General features: G+C 37.8%; 1 protein-coding gene across 1 annotated transcript in view; it reads right to left on the bottom strand.

The window, feature by feature from the left end:
• LOC306879263 (inositol hexakisphosphate kinase 2-like) overlaps positions 1-16,046 on the bottom strand; it is a 42,484-nt gene extending 26,438 nt beyond the window's left edge. The window contains exons 1-2 of the mRNA XM_079432064.1: positions 15,955-16,046; positions 1,281-1,457 (exon numbers count right to left, since the gene is read on the bottom strand). The gene's annotated coding sequence lies outside the window, so the exon portion shown is untranslated. The remainder of the gene's footprint in view (positions 1-1,280; positions 1,458-15,954) is intronic.
• Positions 16,047-24,279: the final 8,233 nt, after the last annotated feature.

Below are 24,279 nucleotides of genomic sequence, written 5' to 3' on the forward strand. Positions count from 1 at the left end.
GAGATTTCTCCAGTTTCTCAGAATTTTTTATGATGTTATGCACTGTAAATGATGAGATTTGCAAAGCATTTGCAATCTGACATTGTTTTTAAAGTATTCCACAAGCTTTTTATGCACTCTTTCACAGATTGGAGAGCCTCTGCCCATCTTTACTTCTGAGAGAGACTGCCTCTCTAAGACATCCCTTTTATAGCTAATCACGTTACAGAGCTGATGTCAAATAACTTAATTAGTTGCTAGTTATTCTCCCAGCTGAATCCTTTCAAAATATCTTGCTTTTTCAGCCCTTTGTTGCCCCCGTGCCAGCTTTTTTGAGACTTGCTGCAGGCATCAAATTTGAAATGAGCTCGTTTAGTGGATAAAAGTGTAAAATTTCTCAGTTTAAACATGTTATGTTCTCTATGTTCAATTGTGAATAAAATATTGGCTTAAAATATTTAACTCCCCAAGTTAAAGGGACAGGACACTAAACATGCTGTCGACTGTCATTAAAGGGATAACCCTAAATTTTCGCCCTAAAATTAAATTTCTGTCATTATTTACTCACTCACATGTTGTCCCAAACCTCTATTAACGGCCAATCTGATTGATTGATTGAGTGTGTGAACAGGTGTCTTTTATACAGGTAACGAGTTCAAACAGGTGCAATTAATACAGGTAATGAGTGGAGGATAGGAAGGCTTCTTAAAGACAAACTAACAGGTCTGTGAGAGCCAGAATTCTTGCTGGTTGGTAGGTGATCAAATACTTATTTCATGCAATAAAATGGAAATTAATTATTAAAAAAATCATACAATGTGATTTTCTAGATTTTTTTTTTATATTCTGTCTCTCACAGTTGAGGTGTACCTACGATGAAAATGACAGATCTCTCCATTTTTTGTAAGTGGGAAAACTTGAAAAATCGTCAGTGTATCAAATACTTATTTGCCCCACTGTATGTGAGAGACATTTTCCCGCAACGTTATGATAAAGTATGTTTGCCAGTGTAGTGTCACGCAGCGCTGACGCTGCCGTTTTGGCGGTTTATTGCTCAGTTTACACAGTGTAATTGTGCAGGCGTGGCTGTGATTGGACTGTCATTGCACCTGAGGGGCGACTGGTGTCTGTGACGTCTGTACAACAGTGAGAAGTGACGCAGTTTCAGCTGAGAGTGTGGAGACATGATTCAGACTGCAAGCTTTCAGGAACAGGAATGAGGAGAACAGGAATCTTAGACAGCAATGCGACAGCAGAGCTACAGTGAGCTGCCACACAGACGGCTGCTCTATTTCTCTTACCTGGAAAATATGTTTGTGTTGTTATAAAGATGACAGTTGGTGAGCAGTGTGATGATATATTCAACCTTGCTGCTGCAGCTTTTTCATTCTTTTCTAAATCCTGTCATCATTCCACTCCTCCATCTGCACATCATTCCTCCTCTCTGTTATTCTTTCATGCCTTATGTTTGGCCAGCCCTGTAAAACAAGAAAATTATTTTTCTAGGACACAATAACATGCCGCTGAACCCAAGGCACTACACTTCACACACAAAACTAGGGATGCATCGATCTGATACTCGGGATCGGTATCGGCTCCGATACAGTCATTTTCTGCGGATCGGGTATCGGTCAGACGAGACCGATCCAAATCCGATATTGTGCGTATACTATTCTGTGTTATCGTTGAGCCCCATGAAAGGCACAAAAACATTATAAAGCACCACAAAGTTTTCGTGCACTATATTTCAAGTGTTCTGAAGCTGTTCCATAGTTTAATCTGAGGTACAGATGAATATTTAAATCTTTAAATTCAAGTTCAGGTAAACTCTTCTCTCTGCCGCGGCTGTCTGTCATCTTCCATTCAGCAATCAAACTGCGTGTCGCGTTCGGTTACTACAATCAAACTCTCTTCAAGAGCGCACAGTTACTGGGGTTTAAAACTGTTAAAAGAAAAGGCTTAATAAACTTACGCACAGATTTAATACACTACGCATCAATATCTCTTCCCTTTGTACTTTCAACGTTTCTATGTGGACTCAGAGGGCTGCGCGCTGTGACTCCGTGTTGCTTCAAGCACATCATTCTGCGCACGGGATGCGCATAAGCGCTTTCTGCTGCTCTATGTTGGAGACTTAAATATTATAATACTTTTGCGCAATGAAAAATTATTAACAGTCTTTCTTGTTCTGTCCTATCTATCATATGTTGCTGCCTTCATTACTGTGCTATAGATTTAAAAGAAACGTCTTAATTTTATAGTAGCCTATATATTTATATATAAATGTATTTGCTTGTTTTTTCATTAATGTATTTTACAATTCAAAGAGCAATGTGTATAATTTCACCAGATTTAGTCCTACACTTATTCACTTTTAATTGTAAATAAAAATGTTTCACTAGGTTTTATAAAAGTATTGTGCACCCATGATTTCTCTAGAGTAGGTTTTGCTGTATTATAAACCAAGTTTATAATAGTATTTATGTCATTGATTATGATTATATATTTTTTCAATTGCTATTTTTCATTAAAATGATGTTATCTATATGTAGTAGATTGTGTTTAACACACAAAAGACTAACACACACAGACACACAGAAGTATAGATTCTACATCGATTTAAAAAAAACTGCTCTGGTATCGGATTGGATCGGTATCGGCAGATACTCAGAATTTTCAGGATCGGACCGGTTCTGAAAAAATGGTATCGTTACATCCCTACACAAAACGTTCAATTCCTTCTTATAAAACCTCAGGCAGTGTGTCCAGGCTTCATGCTTAAGAGAGTGTATGTTATTGAGTGATATTTTGTATGGATCACAGTCTGTTACATAATGCTAAGCATTGACTCAATAAGACTAGAGATTAATGGGAAAGAACAACAATAGAAGGACAGAAGGCACAAAATATGCAAGGCTGAGAAGGAAAGAACGAGAATGAGAAGAGAAGGAAACTCACTAGTGACCTTCCTTCTTGAATACTAAAAAAATAAGCCTAGATTTGCCATTAGATTGCTAAATAATCATCAACACAATTTGTACATTTTCTAATTCAGTACATTTAAAAAAATATATATTTTAATTCAGGTCCATTAAATTCAAGTTTATTTGTATATTTCACATTTTACAACAGTTTCAAAGTGGCTCGACAGAAAGTTCATGTTTCAATGCTACAAGCAGGAATTACTGGTCGAAGATGTATAGAAGTTTGTTTCCACCACTGAATAAAAATAAAAAAAGTAATTGTGACTTTTTCTCACACAATTCTGACTTCACAAGTGTGAGATTACATTTGCAACTGTGAGTTATAAAGTCAAAATTGCATGATATAAACTTGCAACTGCCGTATTGGACATGTGCTGATATTGTAATATTTTACATTTACTTGGTTGATATTTTCTCACACAGACCAACCTCATCGACAACAACCAGTCTGGTTTCAGAAGTGGACATTCAACTGAGACTGCCTTGCTCTCAGTTGTAGAAGCCCTAAGACTTGCAAGAGTGGATTCCAAGTCTTCATTATTTATCTTGCTGGACCTGTCCGCTGCTTTTGACAGGGTTAACCACCAGATCCTCCTGTCAACCCTATTGGCAAAGGGAATCTAAGGAACCGCACCCCAGTGGTTTGAGCCTTACCTCTCAGATAGGTCCTTCAAGGTATCTTGGAGAGGTGTCCAATTTGCAACATCTAACTACTGGGGTGCCTCAGGGCTCAGTTCTTGGACCACTTCTCTTCTCTGTCTACATGGCATCACTAGGTTCTGTCATTCAGAAACATGGCTTTTCATATCACTGCTATGCTGATGACACTCAACTCTTCCCCTCTCATTCCATCCTGATGATCCGGCGATAGCTGCTCGCATCTCAGCTTGTCTAACTGACATTTCACACTGGATGAAGGACCATCACCTTCAACCTTGCCAAGACAGAACTGCTTGTGATTCCATCAAACCCATTATTTCATCACAATTTCACCATCCAGTTAGGCCCATCAACCATAACTCCTTCAAAAAACAAAAACAGAAACAGTAGAGTTATGATGGATGATCAACTGACTTTCTCAGACCACACTGCTAAAAATTGCCCGGTCCTGCAGATTTGCTTTATTCAACATCAAGAAGATCAAGCCCTTTCTTTCGGAACATGCTTCACAACTTGTTCAAGCTCTTGTTCTGTCCAGGCTGGACAATTGCAATGCTCTCTTGGCAGGTCTTCCAGCCAGTTTAATCAAACCTTAACAATTAATCCAGAACACAGCAGCAAGCATTAATGTTTGCCTACAAAACCACCACTGGCTCTGCTCCTCTTTAACTAAATTTATTACTTCAGACTTATGTACCCTCTAGAAGCTTGCGTTCTGCAAGTGAATCTGACTTTATTGTGCCATCCCAAAGAGGTACAAAATCACTTTCACAGACTTTTAAATGAAATGTTCCCTCCTGATGGAATGACCTGCCCAACTCAATCTGAGTCCATAGCCATCTTCAAGAATCGCCTAAAAACATCTCTTCCATTTTTATCTCTAGCACTCTCTATACTAATTCTATTCTTTTAATAGAATTAGTATAGAGATACTTGATTGCACTTTAGACTTGCACTATCCATTTACAAACTGCCTTTCTTAAAAACAACTAACACTAGCTTCTCTAATCTTTTTGTATTCTATATATTTGTTTTCTTTTATTTATTATACAATTAACAAAAGCAAAAAGGCCTCTAACACTAACTTGCTCTATTCTTTTTCTATTCTATCCATTTTCTTTTTATTATATAATAAAAAAAAACCTTGCTACGTGTACTGTATTAAGCAAACAGACTTGTTATAGCACTTGCATATCATTGCTCGTTTATTTTGATTGCTTCCATTGTCCTCATTTGTAAGTCGCTTTGGATAAAAGCATTTGCTAAATGACTAAATGTAAATTTGATATTTAATAGTGCATGCTTATTTCCCTTGTGCCATCATGCAACAACTTAATTTATAATTAAAACACTAATAAATTAAATGTTTTTATTTATTTTTTTGCAAATCTTAAAATATCATTTTTTGTTGAATTTCAAATTCACTTATAGCTTTTAAAACTATTTTAGTTTTTTTTAAGTACAAAAATTTAAATACCATCGATTGATTACTGATCATAGCATTGGCTTATTATCGAGCTTTAATATCAGCACATCCCTAAGTCATAAGAGCCTTTGTCCAAATGCAAAGATAGCATCTGTGCACTGTGATACACACACATAATGCAGTCCCTGTAGTGAGAGATGGTGAAATTCCCATTACTGTGGTGGTTAACGCTCAACAACAACATTAATCATTGACGACTTGTGTGGTAACAAATTATAAAAGTTTTCACTGGACCTCATTAGGCAGTGGCCCACCAATTCCCCTCTCTTCCACATCACAGTTAATGCGGGGCACAGAAACCTGCATTTTGTTCAATAGAAGTAGAACATCTCTCGGGATACACAAGCGAGAAAAATAACGATTGTATTAGCTATTACAGCTCTAAACACAGATTGTGTAACTAGCAGAGGTGAGTGCATGTTGCCGCGTCATATCAGGTGTTTAATAGTTCTCACTATTCTGTCTGGCATCTTTCAAGGCATCCCAAAGACTGTCTGTGTGTACTAAGTGTGTGTAAATGAGTATGTGTGTGTGGAGGAACTGGAAATGGTAGCTGAAATGGGATGACATTCCACAAAGGTTAACGGATCTAATTCCTGCGTGAGAATCAGAATCAAATGAGGCGCGAGATCCTCAGCCAACATTTTCCAATGCATGCACAAACACACACATCAGCAATCGAGTAAGATGTATGGAGATGCGGTGTACCATGAGTGTAATGAAGCTGCTGATCCCCATCAGCATATTTGACATGACGGTGGAGTTGAGATGCCACAATTTCTGCTGCCGAGAGACAGAGTAACTCTCTTATATAACTCTGCATGCAAACACACACTCAAAAGCAAACACTTAGGTCAGGGAAACTCCAGCTAATGGGTCTCCTCTCTCTACATAATAGGTTCATAGTGCAGAGAGATCAGATGACACTCCATAAATGTCCTCTGGATCCATCATCGATAATAATATACTTACAGAAATAAGCAGCTTATTTTACACCCACATCATTTTACATTATGCTAGTGCATAAAAGTAATGTTTGCACATTTTTTACACCCAAAATATTGATGATTCATCCTGCATTTTTGTACAATCACATGTTCCTCTAGAATAAGAAACTCTCAACACACAAACACAGATTCCTAATTTGTTTTAATTGCTAACCAGGCTGAATTTATTTAGTTAAAAATTGTGTGGGGGGTTTGGGGAGTTATTAAAATTTTAAAGAAAACTGTTTTCTATTTCTATATTTAATGTAATTTATTCCTGTGATGGCTACGCAAAATTTCAGCAGCTAGTACTTCAGCCTTCATTGTATCATACATTGAAGACTGGAGTATAAGCTGCTGAAAATGTAGCTTTGCTTTCCTTCAGAAATCATTCTAACATGCTGATTTGGTTCTCAAGAAAGTGATTAATGTTAAAAACTGTTAATTTTGTAATACATTTTTTTCAGGATTCTTTGATGAAATGAAAGTTCAATAGCACAGCATTTATTTGTAAAAGATATGTTTGTAACAATATAAACGTCTTCACTGTCACAGTCATCCTTGCTGAAGTATTCATTCATTTCTTTCTTTTTTATTATTATTATTTTTTTTTAAATCTTACCAACCCCAAACTTTTCTTTACTGACAATGCAAATGTTTAAACGCAACTTCCTACTGAACAAATATGGAAAAACTATTTAATTTAGCTTTAAGGATGTTATGAGTCTCTATTTCCAAAGGATCAATATTCTTAAAATGTGATATGGTCACTCAAAGTGATATCACTGCCCTAATAAATTTGAGATATTACAAATTGTATAGCTGTCTTGATGAATGAATAGTGGTAGAGCACAATATAACCTAAAATTAACCAGGCAAAGAGCCTGTCATGCAGTCGTTCTTTGGAAACTCCACAGACTTACAGACGCACAAACATTCTTCACACATTACACTAAGCTAAAAGGGAAACCACCTGATACTCCACTTGCTGTAGTGAATAAACTGTCTCCATGACAACAGTTGCACTCCAGTCAGTAACAATCTATGAAAAATAAGAGGTCAAATACTTTCTGATGGTGGCTCTCAAGGTAAAGTGATTTTTTTGAAACACAAGCCAACTTCAAAAGACTCTAAGGCTGATCACAGCACAGCTGAAATTGGCCCAAATCTATTTTTTTCTCTCTTACATGTGACATAGATCTGTTTTAGTTTTTTTTACAATAAAAATCACAATAAATATGAATTTTAAATTGCAATCCCTGTCAGTTCCTTAGGTACAAGTCTTGTCACGGCACTTGTATACTGTTGCTCTCTTGATGGTCTGATTGCTTCTATTGTTCTCCTTATTTGTACGTCGCTTTGGATAAAAGCGTCTGCTAAATGATTAAATGTAAATGTTGATCAAAAACAAAAAATCTTGCAATTAAACATTTGGCATAATTGTCTGCTTAGTTTGAATAATAATTTACGTAATTCCACTATAGGAAGTATTGCACAGAAAGGGGCAAAAACAATAAAACATTAATTTATACATTATTATTTTATATTATAAAATATTATTATTAAATTCTCAAATGTTAATGATCTTCTGATTTTGCAACAAAATACATTATATCATCTTAAATTTGCATTAAACACCAGTCACCTCTTTAGAAGTGTCTGTTATGATCCACATTTTAAGTCATGTGAGCAACCTCGAACAGATGCTTGTGTCAGTTCACACAAAACAACACTTAGTAAGATATCTCTCTATATTCATACTCCCGACAGAGCCCAGAGTTATGTGCAAACAAGTTTGACTTTGTTTTTGTAGCACGTGCAGAGCCAGACATTTAAAAACTTCTGACAAACTCGCACATGGGTCAGATAAGACCACTGCCAGTCGATCTATATCATCTACTGTAGCTCTCTCTAATATAATCACAGTAAATCCAGCCCAGAGCATAACCAACAAGTCCAGACCGAACAGAATACAGCAATGACATCACAGTCACAAGTCAAAGTTGTGTGTGACAGACAGTGAGAGTGAGACCTGTTATTATTAGCTGTATTATTTTTGCTATTCCTTCTCTATTAAAAATAGTAGTAGTATCATAAGATCACACAGACACTAATCATCTAAACACTTATTAAATTGGAAACTATTAGACTTAATGTTACACTGGGCAGAAGCGAATACTACATTTTAATGTCATACTGCATTTAATGTCCACCCGCAGCATTACAGTCAAGCAAACAAAGTTAATAATCAAACAAGCACAGCGCCCTCCCTCGTATGAATCTATTAGCAGCTGCTTTATAGCAAATCAATACATTCAGACAGTTCATTTCAATGAACATGTTTAAAAGCATTTTTTTTCTTATATTAAAAATGTTGTTTTATTAGTTATATCTAGGTTGTGTGTCAAATGAACATTGCCAAGACAAAATAAATGAATAATCCTACCATTCAAAAGTTTGGGGTTGGTAAGACTTTAATGTCTTTGAAAGAAGTTTGATTCATTTACGTAATTTATTTCTGTGATTTGTTGCTCAAGAAAAAAAAAAATATTATTAATAATGTTAAAAACAGTTGTGCTGCTGAATATTTCTGTGGAAACCATGATACTTTTTTTTAGGTTCCTTTGATTAAACCATTTAAAAGCACAGCATTTTTTTAATTAATCTTTTTTAACATTATAAATGTTTTTACTGTGCCAGATTAATGTGTCTTTGCAGTTTATAAAAATTACCCCATAAACTAGTGTATAAACTGACAGTTTGTACATAAATATATATATAATATTGCATGACCATAGTAGCAAAGTTTTAATTGCTTGAAATGCAGCTGAACTACTTTTTTAATAGAAGATTTACTCATTTAAATCTAGAGAAGATTGTAGCTTCAGAAGATACTCTCTCCTGCACTGCTATAAGGTCACCAGAATACTAATAATAACACTTGTTGAAATATACTTGCCTTATTTTATTACTGGAAAAGGGCTTGATGATCCATCAAGCATGTACAAACAAAACATGAACAAACCTTCACAGAGTTTGGCATTTCCCGTAATGTCTGTGCTTGTGTGTTTGAATTTAGTTTGAATTCAAAAGGTGGATCTAATGGGATGAAAGGGCTGTCATTTAGTTGGATCTTTTGCCGTAATAGTTGACTCATTCAACAACACTGTCAGTAAAAGGGATTAAAGAGTTTTCAATGTGAGAACTACCGTAAACTACCCTCTTTTTTTGCAGTTAAAATATTTATGCCAGCTCTTGTTGAGTCAACAATCCTGCCTGGCATCCAGTGGTTTACTCATTATTGCCTGAGAGCACCATTAAAAAGAGTGCTGCCGAGCCTTTGCCACCTTGCTGTGGTTTTATGCATGCAGCTCAGTGAACAGACTTACAATAAATTGTACTTGGCTGCCTTCAGGAAATCTTCAGGGAAAGCTAAATATAGAGCAGGATTTGTTTCAAATCTATTTGGGCTATTATTTAGGAGCATTTGTATAAACATTATAGCATAGAAGTGCCCTTAAAGGCATAGTTCACCCAAAAATTTAAATTACCCCATGATTTACACACCCTCAAGCCATTCTATGGGTATATGACTTTCTTTTTTCAGACGAATACAATCGGAGTTATGTAAAAAAAAAATGTCCTGGCTCTTCCAAGCTTTATAATGGCAGTGAATGGGGTTTAGCCTAAAAAACTGCATCCGTACATCATAAAAAGTGCTCCACACAGCGCCTTCTGGAGTAAATCAACGAGTCTGTGTAAGAAAAAAATAATTAAGTGGCGTTCCAGCAAATGAAGTAGCGTAAGCTTGACGAGAATATGCTAGTCTCATGAGAACCAAGTTTTGACATATCATGAAAATCTGACTTTTTCAGGTTTTAAGTGCTATAATCAGGTCCCCAAGTGCATCTACCAACCAAGAAAACGTGAAAAAGATTAACCCAGTAACTGTTTCAGACAGCCTTTTTCTGCAAGCTTCTGAAAAAACGAGCGCATCTGATTTCGCTTCCTTGGTGATGGTGACGTGGCAAAGGGATCTCATTATAATATTACCGTCCTTTAATCTGTAAATTTCCACCCAAGGCGCCATCATTTTGATTTCGCAAGCGACAATGGTGTACCAGTTCTAATATCATAGTGAAAGTTTGAGCAAAACAAGCTAACTGTTCTGCCTTTGGCTGCGCAGACAAGCACAGAACACTATTTAGTCCCAGCCTCAGAGACAGAGCAGTGGATTTATTTACTGTATGCTGCTGCCACACAGATCTAAAATAATCATGCAATTTATTTCCCAGTTGTTTACCTTCACAGACATAACCGTTTTTGTAACTCGTGTGTGTTTTTAATGCAAACTTGTGTGTGAATGAGAACTACTCGCATGCTGTGGTAGCCGCTTTCTGTCCGTGTGCTTCGGTGTGCACTCAGGTATATCAGAAGTTTAAACTCATATGTTTAAAATGCATGATTTCAGCACGATAAACATGATAATCAGAACCAAAACAGATGTTTTTAGCAGGTACGAGCTGAAATGGCACAGCTCTATTCTGGAAAGGGGGCGGGAGCAGCAGATCATTTGGATTTAAAGAAACAGGCACGAAAATCAGAGTGTTTCTGCTTCCACTCAAATTAGGCATTTTCAAAATTATATAATAAGTGATCTGTGGGGTATTTTGAGCTGAAACACCAGATACTTCTATGACATATTGTAAAAAGGGGTATAATATGTCTCCTTTAAAGGAAAGGAAAATTTGTCCTCTTGGCTTATATTGAAATCCATTTTTATTTTCAAATCCTTGTTTTGTACTTCTAATTTGTGACCAGTGTTTTGTTTTGCTCTCTCCTCTGCATTTTCGTGTTCACCACCATGTTTGCCTTCGCCATCCGCTGGAACGCCACTCTCTCGTGAACGCGCGCGTAAGACAGTTAGCGGAAGCTAGAGATTATGGTTTATAAAGTTTAAAATATGAATATTTTTCATACACAAATGCATCGATTCACTTCAGAAGGCCTTTATTAACCCCCAAGAGCAGTACTTTTTATGATGAATGGATGCAGTTTGGACATTGGACATTTTTTTTTTAATACAACTCTGACTGTATTTTTCTGAAAGAAAAAAAGTCATATATACCTATGATGGCTCGAGGGTTAATTATGGGGTAATTTTCATTTTTGGGTGAAATATTCTTTAAACATTGGTAAAAGGTAATGATAAGGCATATTTTTAATGATGCTTTCCTGAAACCCATTTTAATATGCATAGAAAACTATATGTAAGCCATTCACCGATCTGTTTAGCCGATCAATGGAAGATGGATGTAGCATTTGGAAACCTGTCTGGTGTCACTAGTGACAGAAATTGCACACTTCACCTTTAAAATGATAGTTCACTGAAAATAAAATTTCAGTCATTTACTCAACCTCATGTTGTCTTAAGCTCATATGATTCTCTTTCATCTGTGAAACACAAAATGGTTTTTAAGAATGTCTGAGCTGCTTTCTTCCATTTAATGGAGCATAACGGCTGTCCAAAAATAATGCAAAGCATCAACAAAGCATCTTGATAGTAATGCATGCCACACGTATGCTATAGTTCACACTTTCTGATGGGAGTTTGAACAATGTGATAATATAATTTTTGTTTGTTTTAATTTCTGGAAAAGAAATAGTTTGTTTCCTTAAATGTTTTCGTGGCCACACTGACAGTCTATTTTTGTACTTTAAGTAATCTCATGTGAACATAGCTGAAAGAGTTGTCCAAATCTTAAGAGCCCATCTTTGCCACTCCGTGCCAAACACGTGTGAGCTACATCTCAGTATTCCTTGAAAGGCAAGCATACACAGAGAGAAAGAGCCGGAAGGGAAGAACAGGATGAGTGGTGATCACAAACACTATATTCCTTCTGTTAATCTCCACTTCCTCAGGCTGTGTCTACGCAAAGACAATAGCTAAAGTCACAAAGGTATAGTCTAACATAACCCAGTTCCTCAGCAATGGCAGTTGCTATGGTAAATTGCCAAATCCTGCTATACTTAGGTGAGCTATCAATGCTGCAAACATTTGTTTGGTTGTATGTAGAGCACATTAAGACAGCTGGCCCCTGCAGACAGTCTGGATCACTGCCAGTGAAGCCATTATACTTCAGACAGGACATCAAATAAAAGAGGACCTGCACACGCTCACGCACACAAAATACAAAAACAGCAGGGTGACAGGTGACCTTGATGTGCATTAAATCACACTGATACACACAAGCACAGACCACTAACTTTATACATCACTGCAAGTGGAACAAAATAGTAAAGAAACCCCCAAATATATATATTTTTTTTACTTTGCATTAAGACAACAAATCATTATTGTAGATGTACGGAATGATTTGCGTTACTGTAGGGAACAACAATACAGTTTGAAGTTAAAAATGCCTTAATAAACATGCAGCTTTTTACTTCACAAACCATGAATGAATAGAACTGTAGTCATTTGGATTACTTGTGGATTATTGAGATGTTTAGCTGTTTTAACTCATCCTGATGGCACCCATTCACTGCAGAGAAAATAACGTAATTTGATGCTAATTTTTTAAAATCTCATCTTAGATGGCCCAAGGTTAAGTAAATTTTTTGCAAATTAAATTTTTTGTTATGCAAATGATGGCGCAATGCAGAAAAAAAAAGTGTAATTACTTAATTTAAGGATAAAACTTAAATTGGGATAAAACATGAAACCATGTCTTCATACGATTTACATAAGGAATTTCAAACACTGCAAGACTAGACAGGACTGTCATTAGAAGATACTTCTTCAAGACTAAAGGCTCATAGTCCCGTCAGCATCTTTCTCACGTGCTATTATGTGCGTCCTGTCCAGTCATGCTGTCCATCCAGCAAAACATGTCTGACTAGTCAACTAAATTTTGGTTTGTAAGGACTCTCTGCTTTTTAAATGACACCACTGGCTACTGAAAAACAGATTAGATTTAAGCCAGGGAATTTAAACTTGTAGTAAATATAAAAAAAACTAAAAATACTAGCCAAATGATTTAAAAAAAAGAAAAAGAAAAATCTCTGTAATGGTGATGAGGTCATTTTTTTGCAATTACTTAGAAATCAATTACTAACCATAGTTTTCCAGCCCAAGGCCACATTTCTGTGCTCTAACCAATACAAAACACACTCAGGCTAAAGGGAAAGCCTTTAGGGACCTTTAACCTATTTCCAACTCCCTCTTCACTCTTTGATGCCTGAATATTGTTGTTCATTTAAAACAATAAACAGAAACTTCCTGGAATTTTTAAACCAGAAAAAAAAAAAAGATCACGGAAGGCTAAAATGTAAGATGGGTGGGGTAAGCAGGTGGAAGCGTCCGGCATTTCTGTTGAAGGAAGATAAATATTTTCCTTATTGAGATTAACATTGTGGTTAAATTAGTTTAGTAGCGTATAAACATACAAGATATGACAAGAATGATATGAAAGCAGTGGCATATCCTTATATATAAAGCAGCATGAATGAACCTCATACTGAGGTGTGTTTTTGTTTGCTTTATGACAATAACACCACTGCCAATAACAAAAACAGAGCACATAATACAGGAAAAGGAGTCAGACAACATACAGTATAAGACTGCAAAACATTCACTTTATTATCTACGTTGATGGCTTAATAATTCAAGACCTGGGCTGACTTGGAAGAAAGTAACTAGACAGTGTTGTTACTTATTTATCTTATGTGTGTGTGGGGGGAGGGTCTTATTTTTAAAAACTCATTTTTATTTTGAACTTGTATTACCCAAACAACATAAATTTCACAAATACAGAAATGAATACAGTGCTGTTGCGGTTAACTAAAACTAATAGTAGATATTAATAAATATTGGAAAAATGTAAGAATTAAAAGTGAGAAATGTTGCCTTTGCAACTAACTGAAATATGTTGATTCTAAAAATTCCTAAAACCAAAACTGAAATAAAAATAAATTAAAGCTAAATGTCAATATTTGGTATAAAAAAATAAATTAAATTAAATTACTTAAACTGAAAAAATAAATAAAAGCTAATTTAAAATATTAATAAATACTACTACTACAGTACATATATAATACTAAAATAGCTATATAACAAGTAGTATTCCACACATTGACAGCTGAGTTGACCAGGCTATAATGAATGTTTATTCAAGTGATGTGGTGTAAGTTTCAAAGCTTTACCAACACAGTCAGAGCTAACCATATCAACATAAATGGACCACAAATACTCTTCCTGCCTGAGAACATCCCCACAATGCCTTAAAACGAGGGTGACTAACAGCTCCATCTGCCTGGCTCTGATACTACATTACACCTACGTTTATGCCACTGCAAGATATCCAAGTGTTATAAAGAACCATAAAGCTTTTAATGAGAAGTCAGTGGGGGACTGGACAATGAAACTGGAGACACTTTATGATGAAGGCAGTTCTTCTGGAACATACTGTCCAAACTGAGAAATAACCTACAGTATATTTCACTTAATTGTGTCCTGCACTCTCCTAACATCCAAAATAAAAAAACACCTATGTGCTATATGCAGACGCCCGATGCCATATCTACAAGTTGGAACATTAGAGAACAGATACCTCACGTGTCAAATTAACGGTTCATGGGGTTCAGTGACCTCTGGAGATTATGAGTAAAAATAAATTAGGGAGCAGCTTCAATAAGCAGCCGCAAAGGCATACAGTACAGAATGTCAAATACGAGAGCTTGACTGACAAGAACGTGATGATTGATTTAACATGAACAACAGAAGATGTTTCTGTGTGCGAGAGAGACTCTGTGGAGACGAAGCAGTAACTTTGGGATTTGACTGACGTAATACCAGCTTCCAAAATGGGTTTCTATGAATTTGTGTGTGCGCGCTAAATGTGAATCATTGGACTCTAAATATATGTTTGCACGTGTAGCACAGGTGGGTCAACTCTATTAAAAGTGAAAGTGCACTGACACACTACAAATATTGGAGGTTACAATTCTTATAAACTAGAATAATGCATTCCACAGAATTCAATAATTAATCTCAACTGATTTATGACTAGACATCATCACAAGCATATCACAATAACATCAAAGACAACACATCCCTGCATGTAATAATAAATACAGAATAAAATAGGAACATAATTGAATTTTAAAAGAAGAGTGCACACAAAGATGAAAATTTGCTTACAATTTACTCGCCCTCAGGCCATCCAAGATAAAGAAGAGTTTGTTTCTTTATCAGAACATATCTAGAGAAATTTAGCATTACATTTTGTATTTTGGTAAAAGCAATGTTTTAAATTTAAAACACGTTAATGATGGACTTGTTTCTTACAGACACAAAGCTTTTTGCTTCACATGACCTTAACTGATGTACTAGAGTTGTGTGGATTACTTGTGGATTATTTTATCAGCTGTTTGGACTCTCACTCTGACCCATTCACTGCAGTGGATCCATTGGTGAGAAATTAATGTAAGATATTATTGAGATATTATAGATGTAATTTAGGATATTTTATCAGGGAATATTTCAATTCAATAGATAGCTAAACAATATATATATATATATATATATATATATATATATACCCAGAAGAGTAGACATTTGTACTGAAAACATCGTTTTAAAAAAAATAGACTGCGACGCAGCAATATTTAAGATCCAGCCGACTTTAGAAAAAAAACGCTAGAACGTTTATCCTGTTATGTTATGGTAGCCTATGTAACAGACCAAACATTTAGGCCAAGCAGCAGCATATTGTGAGGTACAAAGAGGTCTGCAGTCAGTTGAGCTGTATACATCAAAACAGGTGCACTGTGTTCAAGCTACTGTAAGGTACTGTACCGTGATGTCTTTCTGCAGTCCAGCGACTTCCATGCTTTTCTGGGCAGCACATGTTTCAATGGCCTCTCTCAGGTTTTCCACGAGGTAAAACTACTGGCAACATCGCCCTCTGCCGCAATTACAGCAAAATCGCAGGGGCGATTAAATGAACTAAAACATAGAGCGACATCATCAGGCCATTATATGTACTCCACACTACATAACCGGAGAGTGGAAGACTAATATACAGCACTCGGAGTAGTAGGCTTTACCTCTGCAAACCACTTTTCTTCTTAATTTTTATTTTTTTTAACATAGCTTATGTCTGTTGAGGTAAAGTTTACTTCTCAGCACTTTGAGGAGAGGAAAAAGCTTTGCCGAAACCCGGGATCGAACCAGGGACCTTTAGATCTTCAGTCTAACGCTCTCCCAACTGAGCTATTTCGGCTTGTGATATAGTTGTTTTGTGCTTTTGTATTTACGGTCTTTGGCTAAAGTCTACTACATATGTACTAACATAGTGTGATTATGGTGAAGTTCACAATATTGAGTATAATAATAAGTACACAATATTCACATGTAGTATTTTGCATGATTTGTTTGATAGATCTAGTCAACTCGTAATTTTATTTTTGCTTTAGTACAGCAAAACACCTGACTATGACTGAAGGGTGATGATTGAAGAAAATGATTGATTGAAATATGGTTGGATGTTATTTAGCTTCTTTTAGTATTAATGTATTCGCACAGGAAAAGTACAAGCATTTTTGCAGGGGTTAATATAATAAAATAAGACCATATGAACAAGGAAAACCAAGAGAAAGAATAAATAAATGAATAAAGGGCACGAAACTAAGAGGTCATAACGTTTATGTAGTGAATCTATGAGTAACACACACATGGGAATGTGTGCTTGTTGCCTGATTCAGTCAACATGGGATTCATCATTCTGCCAGTTATTCCACCCACACGAATCTCTCTCTCTCTCTCTCTCTCTCTTCCTGTCCTCCAAGGTGACTTTCCCCTTGCAAAGGCAGCTCTTCTTTGTTCTTATGCAAGTCTAGAGAAGAGAGGAGTGAGGACAGAACGAAGGAACAGAAAGCAAGGCACAGTCAGTGATAAAAATAAGAAAGATGATGACAGTGAGTGGAACAGATGAGATTTAAAAAAAGATGCATGTGTGAGAGAGAGAATGGTGGGAGAGGAAGCAAGAGAGATTTTAATGAATACATTGCGGGCTTTCTTGTGCATCATCTTTAGAAGAGGCTTCCTTCTGGGATGACAGCCATGCAGACCAATTTGATGCAGTCTGCGGCGTATGGTCTGAGCACTGACAGGCTGACCCCCCACCCCTTCAACCTCTGCAGCAATGCTGGCAGCACTCATAGGTCTATTTCCCAAACACAACCTCTGGATATGACGCTGAGCACGTGCACTCAACTTCTTTGGTCGACCATGACGAGGCCTGTTCTGAGTGGAACCTGTCCTGTTAAACCGCTGTATGGTCTTGGCCACCGTGCTGCAGCTCAGTTTCAGGGTCTTGGCAATCTTCTCATAGCCTACGCCATCTTTATGTAGAGCAACAATTCTTTTTTTCAGATCCTCAGAGAGTTCTTTGCCATGAGGTACCATGTTGAACTTCCAGTGACCAGTATGAGAAAGTGAGAGCGATAACACCAAATTTAACACGCCTGCTCCCCATTCACACCTGAGACTTTGTAACACTAATGAGTCACATGACACCGGGGAGAGAAAATGGCTAATTGGGCCCAATTTGGACATTTTCACTTAGGGGTGTACTCACTTTTGTGGCCAGCGGTTTAGACATTAATGGCTGTGTGTTGAGTTATTTTGAGGGGACAGCAAATTTACACTGTTATACAAGCTGTACACTCACTACTTTACATTGTAGCAAAGTGTTATTTCTTCAGTGGTGTCACGTGAAAAGATATAAAATATTTACAAAAATGTGAGATATTTACACTTCTGTGAGATACTGTAATAATTGCCTCAATTCGATGTTTGTACACAGGCATGTGCATTCTCACATTTGTTTTCCTGAATATGCATTTAGCATATTTGCATAACCTCTCATACATTAGTGCCAACAGTATGAGCACTTACAAAATAAATATTATGGTATTTTTTGAAATACCTTTGAATAAAGTGTACACTACTATTCAACAATTTGAAGTAAGTTTTTCTCCTTTTTGTAAAAGACCCCAAACTATTGAACGGTAATGTAATTACATGCATGAATTTGGTAATCATTCAAAACCTCATCGCACCACGGTATCATAGTAGTCTACTACCATAATATTTTGGGTAATTACATACTATGAAAGCACACACTACAGTTTCATATTTGCAGTGGTAGGGTGATGCAAAATAATTGTAATTAAATTATTGAAAAGTAGAAGCAAGCTTATTGACCTACGTTAACCTGTGTGGGCAGAGTTCTTTACATGTCCATTAAGACAGGCATCTACATCTGTGTGCAGGACCCCGTCCCCATTATCGACCCTCCAATTATTAGGCTCCTGTAAATGTCAGCGTGTGTAATCAAACATTAATAAGTGTTAATACGATCAGACTCCACAAGTGGAGTGCAGCCTCTATCACCAATAATGAGGAATGATAGTCTCCCATTCTCTACACATATATTGGCTGAACCGCAACCAACTCTTTAAAGATTAATAACATTTAAGGTCTCTGAATCAGGCAGAGAGAGAGTTTGAAAGGCTACCATTTCACTGATTGAACAGGTACTTTATTGAGTATCCTTCATATGGCATTTCATCTTTTGTGTGAGACTGCAAACGCTGACAGAGACACAGGAGGTTCTTAATTGCCTGTTTGACTTTTATCAACTGGGATAAAGTCAGTCAACCTTTCTCAGCATGGACTAATTGTATATATTAAAGCAGCCTGCACTTCTTAATAAATTCACGTAATGAAAAGACACTTCCATAAACCAATTAACTATCAGAGCAAGTGGCTCAGACTGATGTTAATTATTCAGAACGACAAAATTTTTTAATCAGGATGAATCAAAATACAGATTAGTTTTTGCATCTTCACACTGGCCTAATAAACACCAACTTCTTTGGGAAAGAGCAGGAAAACCCAGAGTGGATTCAACACTTATACAAAATAAATAATAACAAAAATAATACAAACTGTAATGTAAAGCCAAATATGTAAATATGAAATGCAAGTTATATTAACCTTTAATATACATTTTTTTATGTTGTATATTGTATATGTTGTATAAAAGTAACACTTCTGCCATTATAAAATAAAATATTTATATATTAAATTTTATATGCTTTTCTATAAGAGGTATGAATTTTGACAGCTGTGGTTGGGAACAAACAAAGCAAACAAGCAAAGAGGCTGAATCTTTTTATTACTGTAATTCAGACTTATTGCTCCTCTATTGTAAAGTAATACAATACCCATCTGAAACTGAAATAATATACAGCACTGACAAGATATACATATACAGGACACAAATAAAATAAATTAATTTAGACTTTGTAAAAGTTGTTTTGTCAACTGATCGAACCAGTATGCATGCCCTTGGTAGAGCCGAATTGAAATTGGCTGCAGTTTCAAACCACAGAAATATCAGTGACTATTTACATCCCTGATCATATAAATTAATAAACACAATGATAAATCTATTACCCTCTATTACCTCTCTATCAGAGAGAAGGCCAATGTAAAATATGTGCACATGTATGTGTACTGGTGGATAGATGGTTACTTTTTACACCACACAATGAATGCCAATAAATTGGGATTAATTTATATGGAAATCATGCGATGCATAACCTGGATTTGGAATTTATTGCACATGGCCTCTGGCAGACTCACACCTGTAACTACACTCTCTCAATCTCGCTCTTTTCCCCTAGCAGCATGGGAATATTTGTGCTCTACTGGTTAATTAGACAGTGCCCTGTTGACCTCAGAGTTTAGTGTGCTTTAGAAACCCTTTGCTGATTAGTTGCCAATGATACTACACACTCGTGGACAATAGAGACCTACCGACGTCTTTTAATTTCCTTTATAGAGGTGAGCGAGTCACACATATCATCTAACACATTAATGGTTTCCGTTTCCTGCCTTTTACCTACAGTCATAAATAGGCCCAGGCGGAATCTGCTGAATTTCTCTTTTTTTTTTTTACATTATCTGCACAGATTTGTGGGGGAAATCTGAGAAATGGATTTAAACAGGGCCGTAACCACAAGTCCCCTCAATAATCAGATATGGCCAAATTGCCAACCTCAGTATTTGATGTCCTTGATGCTGTTTTGCTGCGCTCCATTACACACTCCTCGATTTGTTGGTAGACTAGACTACATTTACATTTATTCATTTAGCTGACGCTTTTATCCAAAGCGACTTACAATTGCTATATATGTCAGAGGTCGCACGCCTCTGGAGCAACTAGGGGTTAAGTGTCTTGCTCAGGGACACATTGGTGTCTCACAGTGGATTCGAACCCGGGTCTCTCACACCAAAGGCATGTGTCTTATCCACTGCGCCATCACCACCCCCGTTTCTAGTCTAGTCTGCCTCAGGGGACTAACGGCGCTCGTCAATGTCAAAATAATTCAGATGGCCAATCAAATCAAAGAAGGCTGTATTGTTAACAGAAGACAAATGCAAATTCCAGCACAATGCTTCAGTTTTAGAGGGAAAAGATGAATTTTGAATTTAACATATAGGCCTATTTACCTGTTTCGTTAATCATATTTACCTGATTCATGTAAATCCTAATTTAATGTGACAATACAAGAAACATGAACGAAGTAGTTAGTGTTTGTCTGTTGAAAGGCTTGCGTGCCTTTCTGTACCTGGGCCTTAAGTGATTGTGTGCCTGGGTGTAACGGTACGCGCATCGAACTGAAACGGTTCACATCACGGGGCAAATTCCAAATGGAAGTGATCATCCCTATCCCCTTGGAGTGGGGACTTTGTAGTGAACAGGGCACATGCATTCCATTATGTAGTCGTTTGGAATGCAGATTTGCTGACGGACACCAGCATAAAAAAATACATATTTTATATTTTAAAAAGTTTTATAGATATTAGTTTTTATATATTATATAGCAAAAAACTTTAAAAACGTTTTAAAATATAAAATGTATGTTCATTTGCAACAGTTATGCTAACAACAATAAAAAGACATTTATGCCATTAAACCAGCGGCATCCGCTGACGGACACCATGCTGCGTTGTCACGGGAACATCCCAGCTGCAGATAATGAGGAAATTATGTCTCTCCCTTTGCCAAGTGCATTCCAAACAACTACATAATGGCACGCATGTGCTCTGTTCACTCCAAAGTCCCCACTCCAAGGGGATAGGGATGATCACTTCCATTTGGAATTTGCCCCGTGAACCATTTCGGTTCGATACGCGTACCGTTACACCGCTAGTGCCTATTAATAAAAAAATTAAATATTTTTTGCAAATACTTCAAACAGATTACTTTACAATAAATTCTAGTTCTTCTTTCTTTTTCTTTATTCCCTCAAGTCTCTTACAAATGTTTAAAATATGGTTACGGCCTTGGATTTAAACATGGTGAAATATGTTAAATGGAGCTGAACATACTCATTTTAGCAGCTGAAAGCATAATAAAATTATCCAAAATATTTAAAGCTGCAGTCCATAAGTTTTGCCTCTTTGTCGCCATCTCTGTTTGAAAACCTGGAATTGCAGCTGCTTGCGGAATTATCTTCCTTGCGTGGGCTGTGCTCCGGCACGGATGAATCTAATGGTTTGAGGTGAATGTGTAGCTGTCAGTCACCGCACCGGTGTGGATGTTTACTGTACTTTGCAATCACAGATTCTAGCCTATGTCTTGGAATATATGACCCAAATAAAAATTTTGACCGTATATTGCCATCTGAACAAATAAGTAACAATTGAGGAAAAAAGCATTCAAATAAATTGCACTACCAATGGTGATTAAATCTAATGATCAGTCATATCACATCAAACCTTGCAAATTATTATTATTGTTATACTTTATTCTCAAATTATTAATGTTAACAACATCAGCATTGCGTGACTATGAGTATAGTGTGTATTAGCATGTAGATTTCAATTTCTGTACAGTCTAATCTAATTTTCATGCCATTCAAATTTCATATTAAGAAATTATTTTAACCCAAAAAGCAAATTATGCTCTCTTCGAACTGGTTGTCTTTAAAATACAAATCTTGTGTAATCCCAGGCTATCTGTAATCAGAAGCACATTTAAAACTGGAATATAATTTAATTTCATTCACGTGTGTTTCATAAACACATAATCCTTTCTGGATTACAATCCGCCATCAAAATGATGCATTTAATTATTCTAGCTGCTGTGAGAAAAGGCTAAACAATCCGCCACCTGCAGGATCCTCATATGCGATAGCCTAGTAGCCGTGACAACTTCTTTATGTTTACAGATGCGACGTAATGACGCAATGCCATGCGAATTTCCCGCAAAAACCTACCCGTACCACTCAAATTAGAAAACTTTATTATAAGATAACCGTTGTGAATCTGGCTAAAGTAAGGCAATAGTTTTGAACACTGGCTGGTTATGTACTTGCTCAAATATTGATTTCGGATCATTTTTAAACAAATAAAAATTAACAGACTGCAGCTTTAATAAACAAAAAAAATGACAGACAAGTGAATGCGCACTCAGATTCCGTGTGAGCCTAATTATAAGTCACAGACACACAAACACTCACTCTCTAACAGCCTCTGTCAGGCAGCGGTCGGTAGCATCGCTGCAATCTGCCCTGTGCTTGCGGCGGATCCTGGTATTAGCACGAATACGAGTCTGCGTGTTTTGCGGCCGCAGCCTGCGCAGACGGGTATGCAGCACTTTGCGCAGTTTTTGCCGTGTGAACGCATACAGCAGTGGATGTAGCACTACCGTCCAATAAGCGAGCACCAGGAAACAGATTCTCAGGCGTTCTAGCCAATCAGAGGGCCCGATAGCCAGCATGAGAAGGGGCATGATGGAGAGAGGCGCCCAGCATAGCAGAAAGGAGAGGATGATGATGACGGACATGCGAAAGACACGCCTTTGGCGTTCCCGCCGATCTCGGTGGCGCCGAACCGCTCGACGCAGAGCCAAAATGGCCGATACTGACGCTCCCACGCCCATGCTGGGCGGACCCTGAACGGGGGCGGGGCTTAGTTGAGTGGTTACTGTGGATACAGTGGGCATGGGGCTCAAAGGTGTGGCCACTGATGATGTAGCAGGGGTGGGGATGTGAGGGCTAGTTATGACGGCTACAGATGGAGCAGGACTCAAAGGCGTAGTTACCATTGAAGCAGTTGGGGTGGGGCTTAAAGGCGAGGTTATCACGGATACAGTAGGGGTGGGGCTAAGTGGCGTGGTGAGTGATGGAGTGTTCGTCTCAGTGTTGATGGTTACTGTTGTAACTGTATCTGAGGCGATAAGCGGGCCAGTAGAAAGCGGCGGTGGGGAGGTGGGTGTGTTTCTCGTTGTGTGATCCGGCGACCTCGTTGACTTTTTACGCCGCAACCAAAGGCGATGCACAGGCCGTTTTCTGTCTCGATGGGGCCTGGGCGTGCGGCCGATGCGGATGCGCAGTGCCTGAAGAATTCGTGAGTATGTAAACAGCATCACAGCGAGAGAGCACAGGAACACAGGAACCTGTAGCAACAGATGAGCCTGTAGAGTTCCTCCCCACTCTGAACAAAGCACAGTGCTATTGGAGTACACAAACACCCCCTCGCCTTGCCCCGAAACAAACCCCGCCTCCACGAACGGTAGGAGGGGCACGGCTAAGGAAACCACCCATACTCCAACAAGTAAAATGGTGGCCCTTCGAGGCGTCAGCAGGCGATTGGCTGGCCGGACGCTGATGTCATAGCGATCTAAGCTGATGAGCAGCAGGTTAAGTGCGGTGCCCACGCTGGCGAAGCTGGCTGCCGATTCGTGGAGACAGCAGAGAAGGGCGTGGTGAGGAACCGAGGCTCCGCCCAGAATAAGGAGCGTGGCAGTGATCGGCAGGCAGAGGAGACAGAGCAGCAGGTCAAGGGTGTGCAGGCTGAGCGTGACGGCATGGCTGACGGACTCCAAAAGGCTGCAGTGACCACAGTATAACACCAGCACGGTCAGATTGCCACCCACTCCCAGGAGCAGCTCCAGCAGCAGCACAGCACTCACTGTAGCCCGGAAGCCGAGCCATGTCCCCTCCTGCTGAGCGAGTCCGGCCCCCACGCTATCTTCAGCTTGTAAGAGGGACAAACCGTGGCCCCCAGTGAAGCTGCCATCTGTCTCCATGGACACCATCG

Source organism: Barbus barbus, assembly GCF_936440315.1.
Source record: "Barbus barbus genome assembly, chromosome: 13".
NCBI lineage: Eukaryota > Metazoa > Chordata > Actinopteri > Cypriniformes > Cyprinidae > Barbus > Barbus barbus.